General features: G+C 44.5%; 1 protein-coding gene across 16 annotated transcripts in view; it reads left to right on the forward strand.

The window, feature by feature from the left end:
* LOC128687353 (cAMP-regulated phosphoprotein 21) overlaps window positions 1-15,804 on the forward strand; it is a 369,078-nt gene that overhangs the window by 21,624 nt on the left and 331,650 nt on the right. For 12 of the 16 annotated variants that reach the window (XR_011392951.1, XR_011392952.1, XM_070092627.1 and 9 more), the window contains exon 1: window positions 11,582-11,717. The exons of 2 other annotated variants lie outside the window; for them this stretch is intronic. The gene's annotated coding sequence lies outside the window, so the exon portion shown is untranslated. Of the gene's footprint in view, window positions 1-11,581; window positions 11,718-11,763; window positions 11,788-15,804 lie in introns of those variants that run through there. 2 more of the 16 variants (XM_070092617.1, XM_070092624.1) reach the window with 1 other exon arrangement.

Here is a 15,804-nt window from a genome sequence, read left to right on the forward strand (position 1 = left end):
TTAAATGTGTACCATATGTTTGAAGTGATATATATATATATATATATATATATATATATATATATATATATATATATATATATATATATATATATATATATATATATCATGTGTGTGTGTGTGTGTGTGTGTGTGTGTGTGTGTACATGTGGCTTAAGATGTATCTAATGTCATAGCGCACCTACCAAACAATGACGGGAAACTTCTTTGGTGAAGGTGTGCAAAGATTTTTTCTTAACACGCTGGCCGTCTCCCACCGAGACAGGGTGACCCGAAAAAGAAACGCCTTCACCATCATTTACACTAAGAAGTTAACAACTTCAGTTCAAGTACTGGGTAACAGCTCAGTGATTATCAGAGGAGCTAACATCCAGTTGTACATTCACTCTATAGGATGACCAGTATCTTTGTTATTTGCAAGAATGCAAGTTATCTTTGATATGTCCGTGCTATATAAACACAACATTGTTCCTCTTGAAAGCAGACATCCAGCAGTAGTATTCCAGGAATTTGTGAATCGTCAGTTTCTGACATGAAAATCTGGCGCAGACACGTGAAAAAGTTGATTAGACATGACACGAAAGTGGTGTTGTAAGTCTTATTAAAAATCCTCCTCCCAGGGACTACATAGGTGGATGTTAGCATACCTTCTGCTGGTTTCCCGAGTTCTCTTCCCCACACCTGGCCTGAGGCCAGGTTTCCTTGTTGATTTCCCTCCAGGGAGGCGGCGTGATGAGGGGCTCTAAGCCAAGGAACTACACTTGTTCTACCCTTCTTCGGATCGAACCTTAATGTTTCCCATTCCTTAGGCATGATATGACCCCCGATTATAATAAATAAAATTCCTTGCCAATTGCCCGTTGATCCACAGGAAACAAAATTTTCCAAGAATTAAAAAAAAAAAAAAAAAAAACGAAAAGGTGTTGCTTGGCAAATTGGAGGTTTTTGGAACGTAACTATATTTTCCCATATGTTCTTCAATTTAGATAACTTGGAAGAATTTACAACACATCTCATGAGAAAACTTTAGCCTTACAAACTAATTCTCAGAGCTGCTACTTCCTTCATCACAACCTTACAGAAAAACATTGGACATCCATTTGGTAAGGACGGTTACTAGTTAACACTAGATCATTGAAGAAGGTGGTTGCTCTGATGCCGGTGCAGGGATCTTGATCTAAGAAACTGGAGCCACCCTTCCCTTTGTTGGATTAATCTGACCATGTCCCATCTCCCAGTTCCAGTATGACCACATCGGGGTTAACACTCACCTAATAATAATAATAATCTGAGAACCTGTCTTATACACACACACACACACACACACACACACACACACACACACACACACACACACACACACACACACACACACACACATCACACACACACATCACACACACACATCACACACACACATCACACACACACATCACACACACACATCACACACACACACAATCACATACACACACACACATCACACACACACACACACACACACACACACACACACACACACACACACACACACACACACACACACATACACACACACACACACAGATCACAGTCAGCAGGATTCGAAGTCACGTCAGGGAGACTTCCAAGGTTCCCAAAGTGATGCTTTAATCCACTCGGCCACAGATGTTTCAAAAGTTGGGCAGCCTTGTTTACAAGCTATGTGCCCACTGATGATGGGGCCCACTGATGTGCCCGGGCTGGGGCACATTAGTGGGCCTCAAGCATGGTTTCAAGCTATTTTATTCTGCATGTTCTGATCTCACAAACGATTTTATATCACCTTGCCAGCCTCCCTGACGTGGCTTTGAATCCTGCTGACTGCGCTTTCTCTGTATATACCCGTGCTAGGTTCTACCAGTGGTAAAACCTGACACAGACACCAATGGTAGAACCTGACGCAGGCACCAGTGGTAGAACCTGACACAGACACCAATGGTAGAACCTGACGCAGGCACCAGTGGTAGAACCTGACACAGACACAAGAGGAGGAACGTGACACAGTGTGATATTCTTTGATCACCCTAAGAATGCAGACTCCAGTGTACTCGCCTAGTTGTACTCACCTAGTTGAGGTTGCAGGGGTCGAGTCCTAGCTCCTGGCCCCGCCTCTTCACTGGCCGCTACTAGGTCACTCTCTCTGAACCGTGAGCTTTATCATACCTGTGCTTAAAGCTATGTATGGATCCTGCCTCCACTACATCGCTTCCCAAACTATTCCACTTCCTGACTACTCTGTGGCTGAAGAAATACTTCCTAACATCCCTGTGATTCATCTGTGTCTTCAATTTCCAACTGTGTCCCCTTGTTGCTGTGTCCCATCTCTGGAACATCCTGTCTTTATCCACCTTGTCAATTCCTCTCAGTATTTTGTATGTCGTTATCGCGCGCGCGCGCGTGTGTGTGTGTGTGTGTGTGTGTGTGTGTGTGTGTGTGTGTGTGTGTGCATGCGGTTGCGTGCGGTTGCGTGCGTGCGTGAGCGTGCCAGGTAACTCACTATTTATTCCTATTAAATTCATTCATGAAATTCATCAATTTCCGCCGTGAATTATTCGCTTTATTAATTCATTTAATTTGTTAATTAAATTAAATCGTGTGGCCCGCCTCGGTGTAAAATTTCACGCCTAGCTGTTAATTGATGTGTGTGTGGAGAGCAGAGTGGTCTGGGAGGTGTTAACCAGGACACTGCACCGCCACCCCAATACACGATTTGAACCATACAAATTCAGGTCCTGAGCCACCAGGATGCCTGGTCACGGACCGGGTCGCTGGGGCGTTGTTCCCTGAAACACTCTCCAGGTATACTCCAGGTATCTGAATTGTACAACTGTATTACTAAAAGACCCTTAAGGGGCACGTCAGTTCCCCTGTCTTCTGATATGTTATTTTTTCCTTATAACCTACCTTGTCCATAATTACTATAGCATTTACTTACAGGATAGACATAAATTCGCTTGAAAATATACAAAGAAAGATGATAAAGTTGATTCCATGTATTAAAAAGCTTTCCAGCGAAGATAGGGTGAAGGCTCCGTACTTGCACTCTCTGGAAAGGGAAAGATATGATGGAAATGTACAGATGAAAAGCAGCAATAAATAAATGGGGTATAGCGTGGTGAAAATATCTACCTGAGACAAGATTCGCAGCAGTGTAACCAAGTTGGAGAATTTAGATTTAGAAAAGCTATAGGAAAGCACTAGGGAATTGAATTTGTGCTCCAGTTCCCTGTATTGGGCCTGAATACCTTCCTTCTTCCCCCCACATGTACTGTATAATCCTATGGGTTTAGCGCTCCCTCATGATTATAATAAGATAGGAAAGCATTGGTTTGGCAGTAGACTTGTAGATGTGTGGTACAGGCTCCCAGGTAGCTTCAGTAAGGCAAACAAGTTTAAGTAGGTTTAAATATAGCTAGAATGGGTACATGGGTAGGTGTGGGTGGGTATGAGTTGAACTTCCCTAGCATAGGCCAATAAGCGTACTTCAGTGTTCCTTTACTCCTATGTATTATTGTGTGGAGTGAATAGTGTATAATGTATAGTGTGTTTAAAATATTAGAGTATAGTATGTTACTATGTAGTATATACGTGAAGTATACCTGGAGGGTGTTCCGGGGGTCAGCGCCCCCGCGGATCGGTCAGTGTAATCGGCTCAAAACTTCCCAGCAGGAGGCTGAGTAGGGCAGTAATCCAGCGCTTAGATACTAATTCCTCGACTTTATCATCGCTCCTATGACAGTATCCAGACACCCCTCCATTAAAAAAAAAAAAAAGTCAATATCTTCTTAAACCCTAAAAAAAAAAAAGTATATATTTCATTCGATATACCCTTCTTCCTGAACATTTTTTTTTAATTTTCAATATATATATATATATATATATATATATATATATATATATATATATATATATATATATATATATATATATATATATATATATATATATATATATATATATTAGTCTCATACTCGTTCTTCTTTCTTTAGGATCCAGTAGTTAGCTGTGGCAGGAAGACTGCTGGCTTCCTGGTCTGATTCTATCTGATTCATTGGTCTCACTTATTGGTTTGTTCAGTGGTCTGATTCAGTGATCTGATTCAGTAGTCTGATTCAGTGGTCTGATTTACTGGTCTGATTCTTAGGTCTGATTCACTGTTCCGATTCTTTGGTCTGATTTACTGGCCTGATTCGGTGATTTGACTCGGATTGTTAGGTGTAAATCTTATATTGTTGATGGTGCACAGTGGCGACAAATTGTCGAATATGACACATGTGCAACAGCGGGTCAGGTATATTGTCTAAAAAATACCCAGGTATTGTACATGTGTCTTATTTATGTTAGGTGTAAAGAATATCGAGGACAATTAAGTTTAACGTACCACCGGCGTACCACTGCTTAGTGATGGAGCGTACCACCGGCGTACCACTGCTTAGTGATCGTGCGTACCACCAGTGTACCCCTGCTCAGTGATGGTTTATTCGTAAAACTGTGATTAAATTCTCAGTTATAGAAAATCACTGTTAGTATTAATAGGCTTTTTTTTTCACACGGCCTCGTCAGTTGTGGGGTATTGATACAATCTCTCTCTCTCTCTCTCTCTCTCTCTCTCTCTCTCTCTCTCTCTCTCTCTCTCTCTCTCTCTCTCTCTCTCTCTCTCTCCATTAAATTTTCGTTTTGTACAATTTTCACGGCGTTGTGAAATTATCAATATATATTGTGTGTGTAAATACTGATATATATCTCGAGGTATATATATACATTGGTGTATATGCAGAAAGATCTACACCTCTTTGTGTATGTACCCATGTTGGACTAGGTGATGCTGGTCTCAGGTTGGCCAAGACAGTTTTAAAGTTGAACCAGGAGAGTCGAAGCTTCTCAGAGCCTCGTGTGTCTTCACAAATATCTTGGATGGAATTATCATTTTGAGTCACCCGTCAGTGGTAGTTTGTGTGGTACATAATTACAAGTCTACCAAGGTCTGAGACCAGATATTATTTGAAGAAAACTGAAAGTAATTACCGGGAGTTACAGCGTCATAACTGTAATTTACTGCTTCTAAAAATAATTCTAGGTAATGGTGGCGTATTCCAGTAATGCTATATTCTCAGTCCTTCAGTAATACCATATTCTCCATCCTTTAGTAATACCATATTCTCTATCAGTAATATTTTCTTCTGGTTCTTCATGTCTTCCGCAAGACGCAGGACACTTGTCAAGGCTGAGGGACTGATCACTTCAAGCTGCTACGTTATATTTCACCGTCTCCAGTATTTATCTCTGGACTGATAAAGTCACTGGTAGGCGAAACGTCTCAACAAGAAAACCACCCGATTATTGCACTAAGGAATTAGCTTGTTATAGTATGTAATATTTTAGTTCCTTTACATAATAATAGCCTTTGATGAGTTTCGAGAGTCTTTCTACTTCCGGAGCCCGGCTATGGGCCAGGCTCGTCTGGTGCATGCATTAAGGAATACTGTTTCAACCCAAAGAGGTTGATAGATCTAGGCAATGGAAGGGTGATAGTCGGGGTTGAAGCAAGGAAAGGGAGGTTGGTTGGAGGTCATTCTTGTAAGTATGGCTAGCGACCATCGTGTCTAGCAACCAGCTGGTTGTTAACACGTAACAACCTATTTTTACACTCGCCTCGAAATTTATCGCCCTCTATTACTGTCTTGTGTTGCTTGTTGCTGCTGTCTTGTGTTGCTTGTTGCCGCTGTCTTGTGTTGCTTGTTGCTGCTGTCTTGTGTTGCTTGTTGCCGCTGTCTTGTGTTGCTTGTTGCTGCTGTCTTGTGTTGCTTGTTGCTGCTGCCTTGTGTTGCTTGTTGCCGCTGTCTTGTGTTGCATGTTGCTGCTGTCTTGTGTTGCTTGTTGCTGCTGTCTTGTGTTGCTTGTTGCTGCTGTCTTGTGTTGCTTGTTGCTGCTGTCTTGTGTTGCTTGTTGCTGCTGTCTTGTGTTGTTTGTTGCTGCTGTCTTGTGTTGTTTGTTGCTGCTGTCTTGTGTTGGTTGTTGCTGCTGTCTTGTGTCGCTTGTTGCTGCTGTCGTGTGTTGCTTGTTGCCGCTGTCTTGTGTTGCTTGTTGCTACTGTCTTGTGTTGCTTGTTGCCGCTGTCTTGTGTTGCTTGTTGCTGCTGTCTTGTGTTGCGTGTTGCTGCTGTCTTGTGTCGCTTGTTGCTGCTGTCTTGTGTTGCTTGTTGCTGCTGTCTTGTGTTGCTTGTTGCCGCTGTCTTGTGTTGCTTGTTGCTGCTGCCTTGTGTTGCTTGTTGCTGCTGTCTTGTGTTGCTTGTTGCTGCTGTCTTGTGTTGCTTGTTGCTGCTGTCTTGTGTTGCTTGTTGCTGCTGTCTTGTGTTGCTTGTTGCTGCAGTCTTGTGTTGCTTGTTGCTGCTGTCTTGTGTTGCTTCTTGCTGCGGTCTTGTGTTGCTTGTTGCTGCTGTCTTGTGTTGTTTGTTGCTGCTGTCTTGTGTTGCTTGTTGCTGCTGTCTTGTGTTGCTTGTTGCTGCTGTCTTGTGTTGCTTGTTGCTGCTGTCTTGCGTTGCTTGTTGCTGCCGTCTTGTGTTGTTTGTTGCTGCTGTCTTGTGTTGCTTGTTGCTGCTGTCTTGTGTTGCTTGTTGCTCCTGTCTTGTGTTGCTTGTTGCTGCTGTCTTGTGTTGTTTGTTGCTGCTGTCTTGTGTTGTTTGTTGCTGCTGTCGTGTGTTGCTTGTTGCTGCTGTCTTGTGTTGCTTGTTGCTGCTGCTTTGTGTTGCTTGTTGCTGCTGTCTTGTGTTGCTTGTTGCTGCTGTCTTGTGTTGCTTGTTGCTGCTGCTTTGTGTTGCTTGTTGCCGCTGTCTTGTGTTGCTTGTTGCTGCTGTCTTGTGTTGCTTGTTGCTGCTGTCTTGTGTTGCTTGTTGCTGCTGTCTTGTGTTGCTTGTTGCTGCTGCCTTGTGTTGCTTGTTGCTGCTGTCTTGTGTTGCTTGTTGCTCCTGTCTTGTGTTGCTTGTTGCTGCTGTCTTGTGTTGTTTGTTGCTGTTGTCTTGTGTTGCTTGTTGCTGCTGTCTTCTGTTGCTTGTTGCTGCTGTCGTGTGTTGCTTGTTGCTGCTGTCTTGTGTTGCTTGTTGCTGCTGTCTTGTGTTGCTTGTTGCTGCTGTCTTGTGTTTGTTGCTGCTGTCTTGTGTTTGTTGCTGCTGTCGTGTGTTGCTTGTTGCTGCTGTCTTGTGTTGCTTGTTGCTGCTGTCGTGTGTTGCTTGTTGCTGCTGCTTTGTGTTGCTTGTTGCTGCTGTCTTGTGTTGCTTGTTGCTGCTGTCTTGTGTTGTTTGTTGCTGCTGTCGTGTGTAGCTTGTTGCTGCTGTCTTGTGTTGCTTGTTGCTGCTGCTTTGTGTTGCTTGTTGCTGCTGTCTTGTGTTGCTTGTTGCTGCTGTCTTGTGTTGCTTGTTGCTGCTGCTTTGTGTTGCTTGTTGCCGCTGTCTTGTGTTGCTTGTTGCTGCTGTCTTGTGTTACTTGTTGCTGCTGTCTTGTGTTGCTTGTTGCCGCTGTCTTGTGTTGCTTGTTGCTGCTGTCTTGTGTTGCTTGTTGCTGCTGTCTTGTGTTGCTTGTTGCTGCTGTCTTGTGTTGCTTGTTGCTGCTGCTTTGTGTTGCTTGTTGCCGCTGTCTTGTGTTGCTTGTTGCTGCTGCTTTGTGTTGCTTGTTGCTGCTGTCTTGTGTTGCTTGTTGCTGCCGTCTTGTGTTGCTTGTTGCCGCTGTCTTGTGTTGCTTGTTGCTGCTGTCTTGTGTTGCTTGTTCCTGCTGTCTTATGTTGCTTGTTGCCGCTGTCTTGTGTTGCTTGTTTCCGCTGTCTTGTGTTGCTTGTTGCTGCTGTCTTGTGTTGCTTGTTGCTGCTGTCTTGTGTTGCTTGTTGCTGCTGTCTTGTGTTACTTGTTGCTGCTGCTTTGTGTTGCTTGGTGCCGCTGTCTTGTGTTGCTTGTTGCTGCTGTCTTGTGTTGCTTGTTTCCGATGTCTTGTGTTGCTTGTTGTTGCTGTCTTGTGTTGCTTGTTGCCGCTGTCTTGTGTTGCTTGTTGCTGCTGTCTTGTGTTGCTTGTTGCCGCTGTCTTGTGTTGCTTGTTGCTGCTGTCTTGTGTTGCTTGTTGCTGCTGTCTTGTGTTGCTTGTTGCTGCTGTCTTGTGTTGTTTGTTGCTGCTGTCTTGTGTTGTTTGTTGCTGCTGTCTTGTTTGTTGCTACTGTCTTGTGTTGCTTGTTGCCGCTGTCTTGTGTTGCTTGTTGCTGCTGTTTTGTGTTGCTTGTTGCTGCTGTCTTGTGTTGTTTGTTGCTGCTGTCTTGTGTTGTTTGTTGCTGCTGTCTTGTTTGTTGCTGCTGTCTTGTGTTGCTTGTTGCCGCTGTCTTGTGTTGCTTGTTGCTGCTGTCTTGTGTTGCTTGTTTCCGCTGTCTTGTGTTGCTTGTTGCTGCTGTCTTGTGTTGCTTGTTTCCGCTGTCTTGTGTTGCTTGTTGCTGCTGTCTTGTGTTGCTTGTTTCCGCTGTCTTGTGTTGCTTGTTGCTGCTGTCTTGTGTTGCTTGTTGCTGCTGTTTTGTGTTGCTTGTTTCCGCTGTCTTGTGTTGCTTGTTGCTGCTTTCTTGTGTTGCTTGTTTCCGCTGTCTTGTGTTGCTTGTTTCCGCTGCCTTGTGTTGCTTGTTGCTGCTGTCTTGTGTTGCTTGTTGCTGCTGTCTTGTGTTGCTTGTTGCTGCTGTCTTGTGTTGCTTGTTGCCGCTGTCTTGTGTTGCTTGTTGCTGCTGTCGTGTGTTGCTTGTTGCTGCTGTCTTGTTTGTTGCTGCTGTCTTGTGTTGCTTGTTGCTGCTGTCTTGTGTTGCTTGTTGCTGCTGTCTTGTGTTGCTTGTTGCTGCTGTCTTGTTTGTTGCTGCTGTTTTGTGTTGCTTGTTGCCGCTGTCTTGTGTTGCTTGTTGCTGCTGTCTTTTGTTGCTTGTTGCCGCTGTCTTGTGTTGCTTGTTGCTGCTGTCTTGTTTGTTGCTGCTGTCTTGTGTTGCTTGTTGCCGCTGTTTTGTGTTGCTTGTTGCCGCTGTCTTGTGTTGCTTGTTGCTGCTGTCTTGTGTTGCTTGTTGCCGCTGTCTTGTGTTGCTTGTTGCTGCTGTCTTGTGTTGCTTGTTGCTGCTGTCTTGTGTTGCTTGTTGCTGTTGTCTTGTGTTGCTTGTTGCTGCTGTCTTGTGTTGCTTGTTGCCGCTGTCTTGTGTTGCTTGTTGCTGCTGTCTTGTGTTGCTTGTTGCTGCTGTCTTGTGTTGCTTGTTGCTGCTGTCTTGTGTTGCTTGTTGCCGCTGTCTTGTGTTGCTTGTTGCCGCTGTCTTGTGTTGCTTGTTGCTGCTGTCTTGTGTTGCTTGTTGCTGCTGTCTTGTGTTGCTTGTTGCTGCTGTCTTGTGTTGCTTGTTGCCGCTGTCTTGTGTTGCTTGTTGCCGCTGTCTTGTGTTGCTTGTTGCCGCTGTCTTGTGTTGCTTGTTGCCGCTGTCTTGTGTTGCTTGTTGCCGCTGTCTTGTGTTGCTTGTTGCTGCTGTCTTGTGTTGCTTGTTGCCGCTGTCTTGTGTTGCTTGTTGCCGCTGTCTTGTGTTGCTTGTTGCTGCTGTCTTGTGTTGCTTGTTGCTGCTGTCTTGTGTTGCTTGTTGCCGCTGTGTTGTGTTGCTTGTTGCGTCCTCCAGTGCCTAGGAACTTGCAGACCGTAAGTTATCAGAGATATTCTATTCTTGTTTATCGACCAGTGGTGTCTGGTGTACTGGTTGGATTAAGGCGGTGTGGTTCTCTCAGGGAAGGAGATAAACTTTTACTTTCGGTGGCTTTTGAGGGCAAACGAACATCTCTTAATACAATAATTCCATGAGCTTAGCTTTTAACTGATTCTGAATAGCGTTAATGCAGTTAATTACGTTGCAGCTCCGTACACAGCAAATGAAATGTTGCACATACCTCAGTCGCTCTATCACACACACAGGTGCAGCGCTCCTTTTTCTGAATATACAGTATCCTCTCATAAATTTCCTTTGTAGTGATATTTTTTGTAATTGCGATTAAAAAAAGTACATTTAAAATTGACTGTGGGTTGGCAAGGCCTTCACAGTGCACGCTCTTCAAGTCTCCATGCTTTTCTTTTTAATCGTATTTACAAAAGTAATCATACTATGTAGATGAGCCGTATGAGAGAGCTGACTGTATCAGTAATGTCCCAAACCTGGCAGTAGGAGGTGATCAGGTTCGATCTAAGAAAGGGTAGGGAGGTGGCATTTCTTCAAACAAAGGTTGTGATTGTATCTGTCTCACGCTGGAATGAGGAGCTTTTTGTTTGTGTGGGTGTGGGTGTGGGTGTGGGTGTGGGTGTGTCTTTGAAACTAAAAATTGCCCTACACAATAGTTTCATGGATTTTGGATGGATCGATCTGCCGCTTGGCCGGTATCATCACGAACTTCTCTTAGATTGCCTGGGGTTATTTTAGGATAACGAAGGTCAAAAGTTCGTCTCGCCAGGCCAAGTGAAAGGTCAGAGTGCTTTCTGCGCTATTTTTTTCTGAGATTACTAAAATAATGAGTTTGTCAGACGTTGTGTGTTCTAGTGATTTGATCGAAGTCCTTAGGTTGTTATTGCATTGTACGCTCGAGGGTTGAATGATGCCACAGTTGCCACATGTCACATGTGCACAGGTACCACACATGGCAAAGGTGCCACAAGTGCCGGCGTGTTCGCCTGCCACGAAGCTACGAATAGAAATCAGTGTTGCTTCTGAAACACGAAGGGACGGGTCCGCAGAATTCACCCGTCTGTGGAAACCGGGATTCCATACTTTATTGTTGTTGTTGTTGTTGTTGGCGCCGTTTGTCATTAATATCTGTAATGTTCGTGCGTGGCTTAAATACATAACTGAATATAGCGTGTGCCCACAGCTCTGCTAATATTGTTTGCAAAGCAATGTATAGCGTTTGCCCATCTGATCAGCCAGGCTATTGCCATCTACATCCTGCCAGCTCTCATAGTCATCACAGTCCAGTGGTGCTGGGTACGGAGAGTGGGAAAGGGTGGTATTGGGTACAGAGAGTGGGAAGGGGTGGTGTTGGGTACAGAGAGTGGGAAGGGGTGGTATTGGGTACAGAGAGTGGGAAGGGGTGGTGTTGGGTACAGAGAGTGGGAAGGGGTGGTATTGGGTACAGAGAGTGGGAAGGGGTGGTATTGGGTACAGAGAGTGGGAAGGGGTGGTGTTGGGTACAGAGTGAGGGTGGTACTGGGTACAGGGAGGTGCAAGGTACATGAGATGGTGGCGTGGGGTACAGGGGAGGTGTGGTTTAGGTAGTGTAGGCGTGGTGTAGTCACAAAGGAGAGGCGTGTAGGTTGGTGTTTGAGGCGCGGGGCATGCGTGCGCTAGCCAGGAGGAGGAGGAGGAGGCGGCAGAGGAGGAGGAGGAGGTGGAGGGGGAGGAGGAAGAGGAGGAGGAAGAGGGGGAGGAGGAGGAGGGGGAGGAGGAGGAGGAGGAGGAGGAGGAGGCGGAGGTGAAGAGGAGGAAGAGGAGGATGAGGAGGAGGGAGGCGGCACAGTGCCGCTGCCAGGATTAGGTCAGTGTCTCACTGCTTGTGTTGGTGAGTGAACGTTTCGTGTGTCCCTCCTCCTTCCCTCCCTGGCACGGACTAAGGTTGCAGCAACAGGAGTACTTCCACTACCTCGTGGCACTCTCAGAGCCACTCCTACACACACGCCCAGGTAACTCTCAAAGCCACTCCTACACACACGCCCAGGTAACTCTCAAAGCCACTCCTACACACACGCCCAGGTAACTCTCAAAGCCACTCCTACACACGCCCAGGTAACTCTGAGGCACTCCTACACACACACACACACACACACACACACACACACACACACACACACACACACACACACACACACACACACACACACACACACACACACACTGGTAACTCTCAGATCTACTACACACACCAGGTAACTCTCAGAGCCACTCCTACACACACACACACACACACACACACACACCGGTAACTCTCAGATCTACTCCTAAACACACCCCTCAAGGAAGGTTCCTTGATGCTGGTGAGGGGTTCTTGATCTAGGGAATTAGATCTGTGCTCCAGTTCCCTGAATTAAACCTGAATGCCTTCCATATCCCCCACAGGCGCTGTATAATCCTATGGGTTTCGCGCTTCCCCCTAGATTATAATAATAATAATAATAATAAACACACACACACACACACACACACACACACACACACACACACACACACACACACACACACACACACACACACACACACACACACACACACACGTTCTCTCACGCAGGCCCAGGTAACTCTAAAGACCACGTCTCCAAAGACATTTGGTGGCAGCCAGGAACATGCCGGCCACCCTGTGTTGCAGCCACCCTGTGTTGCACCCATACTGTGTTGCAGCCACACTGTGTTGCAGCCACACTGTGGTTCGGTTGGAAGCCTACTTGCCGCACCTGGGTCATCAACTCTCACTTCCCTACACCAACATCAAGAACACGATAAACATTCTCAATGTATACATGTATTAGTGATTTACACACACTGTTCGAGATATATACATATTATTGTGTACAGACAGAATGTAAATGAGACACTTGTGCACGTTTCGCTCACTGAAAGCTTTGTCAGGCCAATTCTGCCAGCATATATATATATATATATATATATATATATATATATATATATATATATATATATATATATATATATATATATATATATTTCGTGCAGAATAGGTAAAGACTTGTGATTTTGGCTTAAATAGTAATGCTCTTCTTACCGAATAAGGCAAGCAAATAATTATGTATGCAGTAATTTCGCAAAAATCATTCTGAACCTGGCGAAAAAAATATATTTCATTGTGTTCGTTTGTTGTTAAATTATTGTAACCTTATCTAAAATATACTTAGTTGGATTAGACTAAATTAAATTACGCTTGTTATAATACAAGGTAAGTTTTCTAAGGTTCTTTTGGTACAAAATTATTAATTTTTACATTAACATAAATGAAAAAAATATCTTTAAACGTATAAAAGAAAATTTTAGTAAAGACTTAATTTTAAACGAATTCTTCATAATTGACCAGTTTTACCTATTCGGCACGACATATATATATATATATATATATATATATATATATATATATATATATATATATATATATATATATATATATATATATATATATATATATATATATATACATATTATTGTAACCACGAACAAGTGGTATTTAATCCATAACAGCACTGCGACTAGCCGAGGATTCGAACCCGTGTTGTTTTAGCCCGCCTCATGGTGAGCGAAAATTCCGCGGGTTAGTGTGTTGTGTAATTTTCGCTCACCATGAGGCGGTCTAAAACAACATGGGTTCGAATCCTTGGCTAGTCGCAGTGTTGTTAGTGATATATACATATGTATGTATATACGTATATAAGAAAAACAACTGTCAGTGTATTTAAGCTGAGATATGCGTGTCTCTCGGTGTATATACACAGATGTATATACACTTCGAGGGATATGCGCTTCGTGTATGTGCGCGAAAGCTGTTCGTTGTATTGACCATTAATGGTGATGACATGAGTGTACGCAACGAGTCGTGTTCCCGTACACTGGTTTTTAACGTTACTTTTGATGTTCCGTCTACCGCACGCTGTACACGATTTTACTGTTTCGCCCATCAGGGACAAAACGTCTTAATAGTGTACCATAAACCTCATAGAATGTCTTATTAATGTACTGTGTATGGTGAGGTGCGTGTGTTCCGGTGTATGGTGAGGTGCGTGTGTTCCGGTGTATGGTGAGGTGCGTGTGTTCCAGTGTATGGTGAGGTGCGTGTGTTCCGGTGTATGGTGAGGTGCGTGTGTTCCGGTGTATAGTGAGGTGCGTGTGTTCCGGTGTATGGTGAGATGCGTGTGTTCCGGTGTATGGTGAGGTGCGTGTGTTCCGGTGTATGGTGAGGTGCGTGTGTTCCGGTGTATGGTGAGGTGCGTGTGTTCCGGTGTATGGTGAGGTGCGTGTGTTCCGGTGTATGGCGAGATGCGTGTGTTCCGGTGTATGGTGAGGTGCGTGTGTTCCGGTGTATGGTGAGGTGCGTGTGTTCCGGTGTATGGTGAGATGCGTGTGTTCCGGTGTATGATGAGGTGCGTGTGTTCCGGTGTATGGTGAGGTGCGTGTGTTCCGGTGTATGGTGAGATGCGTGTGTTCCGGTGTATGATGAGGTGTGTGTGTTCCGGTGTATGGTGAGGTGCGTGTGTTCCGGTGTATGGTGAGGTGCGTGTGTTCCGGTGTATGGTGAGGTGCGTGTGTTCCGGTGTATGGTGAGGTGCGTGTGTTTCGGTGTATGTTGAGGTGCGTGTGTTCCGGTGTATGGTGAGGTGCGTGTGTTCCGGTGTATGGTGAGGTGCGTGTGTTCCGGTGTATGGTGAGGTGCGTGTGTTCCGGTGTATGTTGAGGTGCGTATGTTGCGTTATATGGTGCTGCTTGGTGTTCGTGAACCTGCTTGACGAAAGAAATCCTCTAGTGAGAAAACCATTCTTGTACTCAGTGTTCACTGTACAAGATGAACAGCAGAGTTTAATAATGTGTTGTGGTGGAGTGTGTTGTGGTATACCATATTGTGGTGGACTGTACTTAGAAAGTTGTACTCGCCAATTTTTGCTTGGGGGGGGGGGGATTTGGCTCCTAGCCTCGCCTCCTGGATTACCTTAATCGGTATCACTGATTTCTGGCCTCTCAGGCCTAATCACGTCTGCTCTGCAGATGGGTATTGAGTTTACCTCCACTACTGCCTCATCTCTCATTCCATTTTTCAGTCATTCTTAAAATAATAGAAATACTTCCTTACATCCCTATGCTCCTCTCTGTTTTCATCGTCCAGTTATGTCCCCATGATCTTCGTCCTTTTTATTCAGTCTGCCCCTATCAGCCCTTTCAGTTCCTTTATAGATTATGTATGTCGTAATCATGTCTTCCCTTGTTCGGTCCGCCGAAGTTGTCAGCTCTGGTTCCTTCAGTCTTTCATAGGATATTTCCCCTTAACAATGGCATTACTTTCATTGCTAACTTTCGAACATTTCCGTGCTTCTGAACGTGCTAGACCAGGTGTGGGCTTCATGTTGGGGCCACGTACTCAGTGGCTGGCCTAACATATGTCGTATATATAAAGATCTTAAGGATTTTTTGTTCAAGTTCCTGAGTGTTGTTGTGAGGTTTGCCGCTCATGTCACTTGAGTTGTAAAGTTTGTTGTAATTCTGGAGATATACTTGATGTTGTATTTACCCCCAGATCCTTTTCATTCTCAGATATTTGCTGCCTTTTCGCCTATGCTGTACTCTGTGTACGGTTCACCCTCACCTTCAATCGCATTACCTTGTAACTGCTGATGTTAAACTCCAGATACAACTTGTTGTATGTACAGTCTGCTGAGTTTTTTCTGGAGCTTAACACTGACCACTCCTGTTTTTATTTTTCTTATTAGTTTTACCACATCAACAATCAGTGACAGGTGAGACTGCATTCCCTCTGGTAGGTGGTTCAGGTATATTCCATATATTAAGAACAGTAGCAGTTCTAATTTTGATTCTTACTGGACCCCACTCTTCTCTCTCTCTCTCTCTCTCTCTCTCTCTCTCTCTCTCTCTCTCTCTCTCTCTCTCTCTCTCTCTCTCTCTCTCTCTCTCTCTCTCTCTCTCTCTCTCTCTCTCGTCTTGATATCTCTTCCTCCCTCTCCTTCTGGAAGCTTTGTTATTTAATGGTTGGCATGAGGACACGCT

This window comes from Cherax quadricarinatus, chromosome 40, assembly GCF_038502225.1.
Source record: "Cherax quadricarinatus isolate ZL_2023a chromosome 40, ASM3850222v1, whole genome shotgun sequence".
NCBI classification, from domain to species: domain Eukaryota; kingdom Metazoa; phylum Arthropoda; class Malacostraca; order Decapoda; family Parastacidae; genus Cherax; species Cherax quadricarinatus.